The sequence below is a fragment of the Leptonychotes weddellii genome, chromosome 7 (assembly GCF_054177405.1).
Source record: "Leptonychotes weddellii isolate Sample4059 chromosome 7, ASM5417740v2, whole genome shotgun sequence".
Lineage (NCBI taxonomy): Eukaryota > Metazoa > Chordata > Mammalia > Carnivora > Phocidae > Leptonychotes > Leptonychotes weddellii.
Window position 1 is genome coordinate 53,098,906 of NC_138375.1, and position 14,544 is coordinate 53,113,449.

Consider the following 14,544-nt stretch of genomic DNA (forward strand, 5'->3'; position numbering starts at 1 on the left):
CAATTGAGGTTTCTTCCCTTTCTGATTTTTGAAGTTCACTAAAATGTCTCTTTTTCAGGAACATTATGAGATGTATTCAACTGTGCTTTCCTTTAGGTTTTTTCCAGTGTTATTGAAACTGATAGGTTATCCTGCTTCAGTTTTTGACCAGAAAGTTTCTTCTGCAGCCCCTGTTGGCTGTCTGCCCAATCCCTCCCTCCAGTACTGTCTGGGTAACTGCATTTTCTCTCTTCTCTAGCATGTCCTAAAAACCCCTCCCAGCAGAACCAGTGTGGGAGCTGGGGAGAATATCTGAAGGGGCCAAGAGACTGTCTTCCTGTCTCAATATTTATAGTTTACAAGACACAATAAATTTAACCTGTCTTGCAAAGGAATAGAGGAGAACTGCCACATCCTCATTTTGCTTTTACCGAGTGGATATCCATGGAGGCAGGTGGTAGATTGTACCTAATGATGATTATGAGGTCTCCTGGCATGAAGTAAAGACACACACACACCCTAGCTTCAAAGCGCAGACCAAGCTTGTGACAATGGATTCTGTCTCTAATTAGATGGTCGAGAATATGTTCCAGTCAGTCCTTGGATCCACAAACGCAAACCAGTATCTCACTGTGGGAGAGCATCATTTATATGAGCATCAACAGCATCACCATCATAATAGTGGAAGCACAATTGTGTCCAGAAATGTTAATTGAGCTATAACTATGTTCTGGGCACTGGAATACATGGTAGGAGGAGAGAGGGGTGAAAAAGAGAGAAATAATAATCAAGTCAACATATCAGCAAACAAGAATAGGCTGAGATAAGTGATGCAAAAGAATTAATCAGGTTGATGTGCTAGGGCAGAGAAGGAAGGCTCTATTTTAGCTTGGATAGTCAGAGAAGGCCTCTCTGAGAAGGTAGTATATGAGCTGGAATCCTTGCAAATTGCTGGGGAAGACAGAGGTGTGACTGACACTGGAGGTATATTTGGCTTTAGGAACAGAGCAAAGCATGGGCACTTGAGAATAAAGTGTGTCAAAGTAAAGGAGGTGAAGTTGGAGAAGTGGGCACGCTGGGCCTTGAGGACCCCCGGAAGACTTTAAGCAGGGCATTGACATGATCTATGATTTTAGAAAGCCACTCTGGCTGCTCCGTGGAGATTGGGTGGACCAGAGAGGTGCCATGACTTGGAAATGGAAAGACTGGTCACCCCCAGCTTCTCCCTCACCCTCCTGGCCTCCATGCAAGCAGGGGAGGCTCCAGGAGCACTCTGGGAACTGTGTGGGAACTTGAATCTGTGTGGTGGAGAGAAAAGATGGAGAGAAGTGCTGGGATGAGAACTTCATTTAACAACGGCTTACTGAGCTCCTACAATGTGCCAGGCACTGTTATAGGTATTTGGGGTGTGGTGAAGAACAGGACAAAGTCCCACTCTCCTGGAGTTTACATTTCAAGGGGGGGCATAGAGAGTAAACAAATAGACAGCATCCACACACTTGCCCAACACAGAAAGCTGGGAGTCATCCTGGACTCCTCTCGTCCCCTCCTAGCCCACATCTGACCAGTCACTAAGTCCTCTCGCTGCTGTCCTTGTGTCTCTTCCTTCCTGTCCAACCTCACTGCTTTCATCCAAGCACTAGCCTCCACATCTCCCATGTACATTCTTTCTTAAAGATTTTTTTTTTTTTTTTTTTTTTTGACAGAGAGAGACACAGTGAGAAAGGGAACACAAGCAGGGGGAGTGGGAGAGGGAGAAGCAGGCTTCCCGCGGAGCAGGGAGCCTGATGCGGGGCTCGATCCCAGGACCCTGGAATCACTACCTGAGCCGAAGGCAGACGCTTAACGGCTGAGCCACCCAGGTGCCCCTCCCATGCACATTCTTAAAGGCCCTTCCTGCCTCTTGACTGGCTTTTTTCCATCTACCCTCCTTACTGATACCAGAGTGAGTTTTTTCAAAAGCAAACTGGACTGTATCATTTCCAGGGCTCAGAAACATGTCTCTCCCCTCATGTTGTCTTCAGGATAAAATCCCAGCCCCTTAGCCTAGGATATAAGACCCATTATGACTGGCTGGTCTAAACTTCTTTAGCTGCATCCCTTGCATCCATGCACCCTCATTGTATGCTGTGATAAGACAAAAACTGCTTATAGCAAATGGAGTACATGCTATTGCCTGATGCCTTTATCCCTTTTGTATTTGTAAGGCTCTCTTCTTGACTTCCCATTGAACACCTATTCATACTTTAAGCCCAACCCAAAAATCCCCTCCTCTGAAAAGACTTCCTTTCCTCCATGCTACTTCTAGTCTCTGCACAAGCTTCTCTTTGCCTCTCTTTGCATAGTAATATGGTGATCCCTTCACTTGCCTGTCTCCTTCAATATCAGATGAATTCTCTGAATGCTAGAATTGTGACATACTCTGCTTGGTCTCCCCAAGCTTAGCATGGGGTCTGACACAGAATGGTGGCTCACAAATAAGTAAATTGGATCGTTTGGGTCCAAGTCCTTCAAATACAACCTGGAAACTCTGAGCCTTCTAGAAACTTCCAACAACCAGTAATTATTGACAACAAAGGCAGCTTAGTAGCAGTGAATCATTGTACTTTATAGGGTTAATATTGAAGAGAGTATGGCCTGGGAGCCATCATGGGCTTCCTAACATTGTGTGTAATCAGGGGCACCTCTTATTACAGCTGGGCCTCTTGCTGGGCCTGAGATACCTACAGGAGTGTATTTATCAAGGCCTTGACCAGGTTAGAGTAGAGTTCAATGGTAAAAGCTAGGCATCAAATTAGGCAAGATTAGGTTTTGATCTTTCATTGGTTGTGCAACTTTGGAGTGGTAATTTATCTATGTTTTGGCCTCCTCATCTGTAGAAGGAGGATAAAAAAGGCTCCCACGCCATCCATCCTTTGTAAAAATGAAATGACTTCCTGTATCTAAAGTGCTTAACAAAGTAGCTGACATATGGGAGCAAAAGGGTGGCCTTGTTGGGGACTATTAGAAAGACAAAGCATTCTTGCTGATATTTGAGCCTCAGTGTAAAGGTCCCTTTTTCCCTCGCTAGTGCACACAAGCTGACTAGATTAGGGTGTCTGTTTGACTTTCTTGTAAAACTTGAATACTTTGTTCATAGCTTTCATCATGAGACTATTGGTGTCACATTTAGTCTGACTTCCTCACTCAGCTCAGAAAGCTCCCAGAGGGCAAGGACTCTGTTCTTTAACCCTCAACTCTTCTTCTTCTTCTTTTTTTTTTATAAAGACTTTATTTATTTGAGAGAAAGAAAGAGAGATAGCATGAGCAGGGGGAGAGGGAGAAGCAGACTCCCCGCTGAGTGCGGAGCCTGATGTGGGGCTCAATCCCAGGACCCTAAAATCATGACCTGAGTCGAAACCAAGAGTCGGACGCTTAACCAACTATACCACCCAGGTGCCCCTATTCCTCAACTCTTAACACAGTTCCTGGCCCATAGAAAGCTCTCACTGACTATTGAATGAGTGAAGAAGCCTTTCCTACTGGCATGTTATGTTGACATGGGGTGTTTGTGTATGTGTGTGTGTTTGTGTGTAGGGGGGCTGTTTGGTGGGATTAGAAGTAAAAGCACTGGTAGGAAGTCCATGGTAATGGAGAATGGTTAGGACCTCTGCACCAATGAGACAAGAGACTAAGAGCACATAAGGACGGGCCCCAGCAGCATAGGATTTTTCAGGCTATCATTGCCTTAGGCTGTGAGGCCTGTGTGTAGGATAAGAATAGTTTGCACAGTTCTACTTTGTAAATCAGGGCTTTGACAGAGCTTAGCCAATTACCCAGCAAGAATAGCTAGTTTTCTGGAGCTTAGAGCTTTTTAAAAATTCCAAAACTGGGGAATAATCAAAAAAAATATATTTTTTTTTACTTACTTTGAAAAGCAGGATTAAGAAAACCCTACCCACCTTTTCAATATTCTCTTCATCTACAATATAAATTATCAGACACTTCCTGTGCACAAACCCACAGATGAGAGGAAGGAAGGAGCCAGGAATAAACCAAGTGCTTCACATGAAATCATCAAATGAGGGATAAGGAAGAGTAAAGAGTATAGTGTGGTGGCCAGACTAGAGGAATGCTAGGCAAAGTGTGGCACACAGGTGGGTGCTGACCCCAGACTGTCATTAGTTCCCAGTGGGATATGGAGCTTGCAGCAGAATGTGTATCAACTGCCTCACTGAGCACACTGTTTTTAGTTCAGCTGATAGTCTTTTCCATAGTGAGATATACTCCATGAAGGTAGCCCTTCTTTATTTTACATTTTGGCCCTATCTGTCACTGCCTTAGGCTTGGACCAGTAACAAATAGTTTACTGACCAGCTACTTTAGCAATATAGGTCTAGAGGATGGACTTTGAAATCAGTCAGACTTGACTGTACTACTTAAGCTTTGGATTCCAAATCTGGAAAATGGCAATTCATTCTTACCCACCAATGTTTTGAGCACAAACTATATTTTAGGTACTGTTCTACGAGTTGAGGGTATTGCAGTGACCTTGGCTAATAGGATTCTTGCTTTCAAGGGGCCTACTGACAAAGAAGTGAGATAATCACAGTTTACAATACATGCTGTTAAGAAAGTCAACTAATGGGGCACCTGGGTGGCTCAGTCCTTTAAGCGTCTATCTTCAGCTCAGGTCATGATCTTAGGGTCCTGGGATGAGCCCCGCGTGGGGCTCCCTGCTTAGCAGGGAGTCTGCTTCTTCCTCTCCCTCTCCCCCTACTCCCTGCTTGTGCTCTCTCTTTTTTTTTTTTTTTAAAGATTTTATTTATTTATTTGACACAGAGAGAGAGAGAGACAGCCAAAGAGGGAACACAAGCAGGGGGAGTGGAGGAGGGATAAGCAGGCTTCCCGCCGAGCAGGGAGCCCGATGCGGGGCTCGATCCCAGGACCCCGGGATCATGACCTGAGCAAAGGCAGATGCTTAACGACCAAGTCACCCAGGTGCCCCTGCTTGCACTCTCTTGCTCTCTCTTTCTCAAATAAATAAATAAAATCTTAAAAAAAAGGAATAAAAAAAAAGTCAACTAACTTTGATGTGTAAGTAACAGATTGATTGATTAGGGAATGGTTGACTTGAGAAGTTTAAGAAGCAACCAGTTATGCAAAAAACTCGAGGATGAGGTTCCAAGCAGAGGGAAGAGCATGTACCAAGGCTCTGAGGCATTTTGGGGAAACAAGGTGACCAGTGTGTCTGAAGTGGAGTGAAGGAGGGAGGTAGAGGGTGGGGAGATGAGGTCAGAGAGGATCCAGTTCATGCAGGCCTAGTAGAACACAGAGAAAGGGTTTGGATTCCAATCTTTTTTTTTTTTTTTTTAAGATTTTATTTATTTGACAGAGAGGGACACAGCGAGAGAGGGAACACAAGCAGGGGGAGTGGGAGAGGGAGAAGCAGGCTTCCCACTGAGCAGGGAGCCTGATGCGGGACTCGATCCTAGGACACTGGGATCATGACCTGAGCTGAAGGCAGACGCTTAACGACTGAGCCACCCAGGTGCCCTTGGATTCCAATCTTAAAGCAAAGCAAAACCCTTGGAGGGTTTTAAACCAGGTCATAAAATTTCTTGGAAACCATGCTAAAGAGTTTGGATTTACTCCAGAGAACAACAGAGACCCATCAAAGCAGGGGAGTGTCAGGATTAGAACCAGGTTTTAGAAAGTTTACTTTGGCTGTGGTGAAGGTAACAGCTTAGATGGGGATCAGGCAAAGAGACCAGCTAGGGGAAGACATTCTGGCCATGGAATGAGTGAATAAGTATAAGAGTGATTGAGTTAATATCATTAACTAGACCACAAGCTTCCTTATGTTGTGAGCCTCACCAACTCTTGCTTTGGATGTTTCACAACACAAACATTAGGTCTTTGTGAAAGTCAATGTTTAATTCATATCCAACTAGTTGAATTGACTAGCTAACAGAAAGTCAACCTAGCTTCTCCATCTCCTCTGCAGAAGCTGAGTCATTGCACAGAGCTCTGATCTTACCGTGATGTAGATGTCTGTCTCCTTTACCTTGTTCACTTCCTCTTCTTTTTTTTTTTTAAGATTTTATTTATTTATTTGACAGAGAGAGAGATAGCGAGAGCAGGAACACAAGCAGGGGGAGTGGGAGAGGGAGAAGCAGGCTTCCCGTGGAGCAGGGAGTCTGATGCGGGGCTCAATCCCAGGACCCTGGGATCATGACCTGAGCCAGACGCTTAACGACTGAGCCACCCAGATGCCCCTACCTTGTTCACTTCTTACCTGTTTACATTGATACCCACTGATGCTCAAGGCCACAGGTGAGTCAGTTTCCAGCAGCAACTGAACTGGGGCAATTAACATCTGGAACCAAATAAATGCCTAAACTCTGTTTGGAATGTCTGCTTCTAGAGTCATCCAGCCACAGAGTCTGTTGCACAAGGCAAACTGGCACTTGGCCTGCTTAATAGAATTGTCAGTGCTTCTACATGAGAGAAGACCTATTCATTACCAGAGGCTTTGCTAGCCAGCATTGGCTCAATCAATATCAAGTAACAATGATGAGTAATGTTTATTGAGCAGCTACTGTGTACAGGCACTGGGCTAAGGATTTACATTTTTTTTTTCTCATTTTAAACCTCACAACAATCTTATACAATAGGCATTCTTAACTCACTCCATTTTATTTTATTTATTTATTTAATTTTACATGTGTGAGGGTGTTTTTTTTTTAAGATTTTTTTTTTAAGTAATCTCTACACCCAACATGGGGCTCAAACTTACAACCTTGAGATCAGGAGTCACATGCTCTCCCAACTGAGCCAGCCAGGCACCTCTTAACACCATTTTAAAGAGAAAGAAATTGAGAATCAGAGAGACTAAGTAACTTATCTAATGTCATATAACTAATAGGATGCTGACCAGGATTTATACCTAGTTCTCTTTGATTCCAAAACCTTGTGTCATTTTAATAGTAATTTTTAATTTATTTTATTTTTATCTATTTATTTTTTAAGTTTTTTTTTTTTTTAATTTATTTATTTGACAGAGAGATAGAGAGCACAAGTAGGCAGAGCGGCAGGCAGAGGGAAAGGGAGAAGCAGGCTCTCCGCTGAGCAGGGAGCCTGATGCGGGGCTCCATCCCAGGACCCTGGGATCATGACCTGAGCCGAAGGCAGCTGCTTAACTGACTGAGCCACCCAGGTGCCCCTAATTTATTTTGTATGTTAGTGACTCTTTATAATTATTAAGATTATATATGCTTATTATCATAACTCAGGCAATTTAAGATTATATAGGGTAATTATGGGAACTATCTGTTCTGGTTATCTATTGCTGTGTAAAAAATCACTCCAATGCTTAGTGACTTTAAAAAAAATGGCAATGATTTAGGGGATGCTGCGGGCCATGGCTGCTGAGTAGCACATGACCCCAGGGGCGAGGTGTGAGGTGGCTGTGGGGACGTGGGGCTGGCTTAGAGGCCGTGGGGAGAAGGCAGGCTGCGGCTGGGGTTGGGGGCTGGCAGCACTTGAGCTTGGAGCCGGGGCCCAGGGCCACGTACTACCAGCTTGTCTGCGCTTGCAAAGTCTGTTGGACACGGTCCTCCAAGCACATCTCCAAGCTGGCCTATCATCAGGGTGTGGTCACTGTGACATGCCCCAGCTGCCAGAAGCACTACATCATTATAGACAACCTGGGCTGGTTCTTGGACCTGGATAGGAAGAGGAATATTAAAGAAATCCTGGAGGTCAGAGGGGAGAAGGTGTGCTGAGTGGCTGGTGATGGGGCTGTAGAGCTGGTTTTAGAGGGTGCAGGGAACCCCAAATCCACCACTGCTCCAGAAGGGGGTGAGGACTAGGATCCCACTCATCCTGGCAAGATGGAGCCCAGCTGACCCTACCTTTTGCCTTTGAGAAGATGCTTTGGCCCCAGGCCCTTCTAGACTTGCCTGTTTACTATCAATAAACAGACAACACTTGGAAAAAGAAAGCAATAATTTAATTCTCTCTCATGGTTCTGGGGCCTGCCTGGGTTCATCTAGTCCTATCTCACTCATTGTCTCCTATGTGGTTATAGTTGGATATTGGCTGGGGCTAGAATCTTCTTAAAGTTTTCTTATTCCCATGCTGACTATAGACTGGGACCTTAGTGGGGCTGTCTACTGGAACACAATCCCTTGGCCTCTCCCTGTGGCCTGGGCTTTCCCCACAGCATGATGGGTGGGATCCAAAAGTGAGAATCCCAAGAAAGAGGAAATAGAAGCTGCTCATTTCTTAAGGCCTGGGCCAGAAACTGACATAGTACCACTTCTGCTGTTTTCTATTGATCAAGCAGTTGCAGAGCCAAGGTTGAAGGGAAGGAGACTGATCCCACTCTTACATGGTAGGAATATCAAAAAATTGGGAGGTCAGATTTTAAAACTGCCATAGTCTGCATCTGACCACAAATTATGTTCTTCCTTCACTCAAAATGCAGTTGTCCTATCCAAAGACCCTCCCAAACATCTTGTGCCATCAGGGACAGACATGAAGTCCAGGACCTTGTCTTCTGTATTACTTCTAGGTGTAGATGAGGTGCCTTGAGTATGGATCTTTAGTTACAGCTCTTCAAGAATGATACTTCTTGATCTGAGTAGCTGTGAACAAAAAGATTATTGGGACACCTGGGTGGCTCAGTTGGTTAAGTATCTGACTCTTGATTTCAGCTCAGGTCATGATCTCAGGGTTGTGAGATTGAATCCAGTGTCTGGGTGTCTCATGAAGTTGCAATTGTCTGGCTGGGGCCAGAATCATCTTGAAGGTTAGCCCAGGCAATACCGATCTCATCCCTCCTCGGAGAATGTATAATAACTGGGATATGGATAGACTAAGCTAGTTAACTAAGGAGAGCCAAACTGAGAGGCCACGGGGACTTTCAGAGTCAAAATGTTGCTGAGGCTGGTATATTGGATCATATGCAAGATAGTTAAACAAAGCAAGTCATCTGTTGGAAAAGAAAACCAAGATGTAAAGGTGACAGAGAGCACTGGGCACTCTGATTCCTGGTGGCTTTCCAAGCCCATAAGTCCTGGCTGTGCTTTGTTTCCATTATACCTCTGCATTCTTACCATAAACTTCCATTTTTGCTGTGTTGGCCTAGGGAGATTTCTGTTTCTGACATGCAACATATTGACCTGACTGGACCCCTGGAGGGATGTTGTGAGGATCTTTATTATTCTCAAGGAGTGGTGGGAAGAAATGAGTATGTACTTCAGGGCCATTGATTGAGATATTCATGTTATTACCCATTATGAATGCAAGGAAATCTCCATTGTACTTCCCTTAGGTACCAAATTCTGCTAGGAACTGGGTATGTGGAGGTAAACAAGGTTGGCAAGGTTCCTGTCCTCATGGAGCTCACAGTCTAGTTAGAATCACCCAGAGCCAAGTTCAAATTCCTCCTGTGTCAGGTACTAGCTGGGTGAAGTCCCCACTTTTCACCTGGGAAATGGGCAGCACTTTGTGGACCCGGTGTGAAGACATCTGTGTATTTGCATGGAGATGTGGAGACCATATGGCACATGAAAGACCCTTAAATATTTGGGTTTATTTTTCCTTGTGTTGTTTTCTTAAACTGGGGGCTGGATAATACTTTGTTATGGAAGGCTACCCTCTGCTCTGCAAGATGTTGAGCAGCGTCCCTGGCCTCTACCCACAAGATGGTGATAGCACTCCCTCTGACCCCAAGTTGTGATAACCAAAAATGTTTCCACATATTGCTAGATGGGCCAAGGGGTAGAGATTGGGTGGGCAAAATGGCTGCCTGTTGCAAACCATTACATCAGATAAAAGGCAGACATTTATGCCTAAAGCTACAGACTCTAACATCTACCTCTAAGTTTGACTTCCCAATCCGCCTGACTCCCTTTCATGGTTTTGTTTTGTTTTTTTGTTTCTTTGTTTGTTTTTGCTTCCAAAACTAAATGGCATCAGGAGGAAAGTAGATACTAATGCCAATTTTGTAGTACTAATGCTGAAGAAAGGAAAATCACATAGCCCCGTCCCTAGTTCCTTCTCTGAGGCCAAACCCAGTTTTGCCTGTTTAATTACCTTCAACATTAACCAGGTCTGTTGACCCACCCTGGCATGAGAAATAACAGAGTTGGCCAGATCTGATAGTGCAGAGAAATTGGAGCCTTTCCCTAGCACTGTTTACACAGGCCTCATCTGGGGGTTGAGTGTCATAGCTTTGGTGGCTTATAGCTGGAACACACTTGTCATTACCTGAGGGAGAGGAAAAGGGTTCTGTTTCGAGTGGTAAGCACAGAATTTCACAGTAGGGGGGGCATGGGCCTAGCAGTCTGATTTGTATAGAAACTAAATTTGCATGGCAAGAATATGAATTATCCATAGATTCTGTTTAAAAGAACTATACAAGTATCTTAGTTTTCTAAAAGGCCTTTATTTACACTCTACATAAGTTTGGGGAAAAAGTCAGTTCATTTTAAATATTATAGTGCTATGATAACAGTTTTGTTTGGGCTGGGGCTTTCTTTTGGCACGGTACTATTAGGCCTATGGGGTAAGACTGGCGTGGCTCTCTGACTCTCTGTCTTACCACTTTCTCTCTTGTTCGTTTACTCGCCTTCTGCTGTTCCTGAACACCAAGTTCCCTTAAGGCCTTTGTACTTGATGTTCCCTTTTCTTAGAACTTGCCCTGTCTTAGCTGGTGTGGGCTGCCATAACAAAATGCCGTAACAGCCTGGGTGGCTTAAACAACAGAAACTTATTTCTCACAGTTCTGAAGGTGAGGAAGTCCAAAGTCAAGGTGCTAACAAGGTAGTTGCATTCTGAAGCCTCCTCTCTTGGCTCACTGGTGGCCTCCATCTCTCTGTGTGCTCACACGGCCTTTCCTATGTGCATGTGCAGACAGGTGAGAAGAGTAAGCTCTCTGATGTCTCTTCTAAGGACACTGTTGGATCAGAGACCCACCCTTATGACTTCATGCAACCTTAATTTCTTCCTTAGTGGCCCCATCTCCAAATACAGCCACACTGAAGGTTAGGGCTTTACTATATGAATTTGAAGGGAGGGAAGACACAAACATTCAGTCCATAACACTCCCCATTAGGTCTAAATTGGTTTAGTTCTTGGCTATCTACAACACATCTTCCCTCCCCTTTTTTTCTGTCACTCACTGTCCTTCTCTGCTTTGTTTTTCTTCCTGCACTTAATACCACCTAAAATTATTTTACATTAAACAAGTGGTGTTTATTTTCTGTCCCTACGTCTTAGATGAATTAATGATTAAATGAGATTGCTTAAATAAATTATTCATTCCACAAATTTTTATTTTGTGCCTACAGTGTGCAAGGCACTGGACTCGGTTCTAGGGTTGCAGTGATGAAGAAAAGTATGCATACTCCCTGCCCTCATATTGCTTACGGTGTTGTAAGAGCATTTATTGAATACTTATTAGGTACCAGGTATGGTGCTGAGAATTTAACTTAGATTATCTCACTTGATCTTTATAAAAATCCTATGATCTAGGTCCTATTGTTTCATTAATTTTATGAAAGGGACCATTAGGCCCCACATGGATAAGCCACTTTTTCAAAGTCATTCAACTAGTTGGAGCTGGGTCCTACAGTCTGGGGCCATAGTTGATGCTCTTGACCACTATCCTAAACTGCATATGGAAGACACAGTAGAATACAGAGCACATTTGAGGGGATGAACAAAATCACGTATGGCTGTAACCTTAATATCAAAAAGTATTCAAAAAAAAAAAAAAAGTATTCAATACTGATTATTCCCATTAACCAGCAGTTATATATCCAAAACAAGTTTGGGTATAAAAACCTACATGCACAAGATTGATATTCTGAGGCATTATTAAGAATGTTATAAAAAAAAAAATCACTGCCCATGGGATTCCTTTCCTTTAGAGTGTGTGATAGAAAACCCAATGGGGCCTTTAGAGGCAGGCAGGGGGATTTGGGAGCAGACTTGGATTCATATCTTTGCTCTGTCATTTACTGCCCTTGGAACCTTGAGCAGGTTCTGAGACTGAGTTTTCTTAGCTGGGAAATGGGGATTATAATACCCACTTCATAAAGTGTTAAAATATCCCTGCAAATAGAGGATACTTAATGAATGGTAGTTAGCTTTTACTATATTATTTTCACAGTGCATTTAAACTATAATTTGAGGGGCGCCTGGGTAGCTCAGTCAGTTAAGCATCTGTTTTGGCTCAGGTCATGATCCCGGGGTGCTGGGATGGAGCCCCATGTTGGGCTCCCTGCTCAGTGGAAAGTCTGCTTCTTGCTCTGCCCCTCCCCCTGCTCATGCTTTCTCTCTTTCTCTCTCAAATAAATAAATAAAATTTTTTAAAAAATAAACTATAATTTGATTTTTAAACAATTAACCTGTTCAGAATCATGTGTGTTACATAAAGTGAGGCTAACCTGGAAGACTTGAGTTGTGTAACCTGATCACTTGGAAGCAGCTATTTCTCCATCAGTTTCCCTGAATGCCTCAAGATAATTTCATCAGTCCTAGATTCCCTTTTCCCTAGAAGGAGTATCTTTGGGACTGGCAGTCTTCCGAGGTTCTGGGAGGTCAAAGGAATCCAGGTCCCTTGGCATGTGTCTTTCTCTCTGCCTCTAGATTCAACAGGAAGAAGTCTGGGTCAGTGTTAGTGGGTTGGATAAGGAAGAAGTGAGAGGAGGAAAAAGAAAAAAAATTGAACATGGGTCCAAGTTATACCCAGTTCCCAATGGAGCCCCAGAAACTATCTCTTTCCCTTGGGCAGGACAGAAAGAATTAGAATCTTGCCATCACTGGCTTGTCAGACCATGTGGTATCATGCTTTTGGCTGTGGGTGTTTAGAAGGCTGTGGGTTGTGCCTGCTGAATATTCATTCTCACTTCTTATAAAAATAACTTGACTGTTTTTTCTTTGGGAAACTAATCTTCTCCCACTCTTAGTCCCTGTTCCAGGTCCAGGTAAGTCTGTAGCCAGGCCTAGCAATTAGTGTGTTCCATTCCTCTTTCCACAGTGATTGGTTCCAGGATGGCAGTATAATCCAAAGCTGGGCCAATGAGGCTCAATTTCTGTGCTTTTATTGGCCTTCTTTCCCCTCAGGTATGCTAAACTCTGGGCATGTAATCCTGCTTCTTTTGCCTCAACCCTCTAGAGAGAGTTTAGCTCAGAGTGGAGGCAATGAGGCAGGAGACCTCACAATATCATTCCAGTTCCTCCATCTTATCAGGCTTCCATTTTCAGTTACTTGAACGAATAAACCCAGTTCCTTCATTTTTTCTTTTCTTAAATGAAGTTGATTTTGGTTTTTGACACTTGGAGTCAAGAGAGTCCAAGAGAGTAATACATCTGACTTTGTGGAACTGGAATGAGCAGATGAGGCAGCCAAGATGTGAGGGGGGATGGGAAACCATGTCCTATAGAAATCATAGGGAGACCAGCAGTGTTCACCTCTGTCTGAGGGGCTGCTGCTGGTTGGGGCTGTTGTTTGTCTTACCTAGTTTGTGCTCTTGGGAGTAGAACTAGACCAAAGACAGGTGGTTAAGAAAGAACAGATGGTAAGTATGTTATTTCCAATAGTGATTGCTGAAGAAAATAGGTGGAAATTTCTAGTGGGGGAGTGAGTGCCCCATCACTAGAGCTGTCTGATTCCAGGAAGCTGGACTGACCCTGCTGGGAATGTTAAGCATGGCTGGTGGAGGGGAGACATATTGAGACTAACTTTGAGCCCCATTTCTATTTTGGGAGTTTCTGATTAGATGCAAATTGTTTGAATATATTATTTAGCCTGGAACATGTATAAATAAGCCAATATTTCACTAACAAGATGTGCTCTTGTGAGGACTGTGTCTTGCTTACCTGTCTAGCTTAGGGCAGATAGAGGGCAGGTAACTTGGTGATGAAAATCAAATGCCCTGCTGTCTAATCCTGAGTCTGTCACTTGTTTGATGAGTGACCTTGGGCAAGTGACTCCATACCAGTAAGGTTGTGTCCTCTGTGTAACATGGGGATCCTATTATACCTACTGCTTAGGGTTGGCATGTGGGTTGGCCGTAAGGCATCGTAAGCACCTGTCTGACAGCTGTTATTACTAATTGCTCAGCCCCTGCCTGTGGAGTGAATGAACAAAGGTGCTGGGAGAACCCCAGAGAAAACCCTGCCAACTGGTTTTAGAAAGGAACTCAGGGTGAATTTGGGAGGAAGAAAAAGTGTGACAGTCAAGGAGGGCTCAGTTCTGCTCTTGTTGATGGGACACAATGCCTGAATTCTAGTTTCTTCTTTCCTGGATAAATTGGCATGTATCTTATGTCAGGTTCTCTAGAAGCTGAGTGGGAGGAGGATAGAGACACTGTTCAAGTGATTTATGAGGAACAGTGCTCCCAGGAGACGAAGAGTGAGCAGGACTGGCTACACAATTTTTTGGGTCCAGAGCAAAATGAAAATGAGGAGCCCCATTTTCAAAAGAACAGGGAAAAAGTGTTATTAAAGATACTAACATATAAAACCTTTTTCTTTCTTCTACCATTTTTCTTTCAACTTGCCATGGTA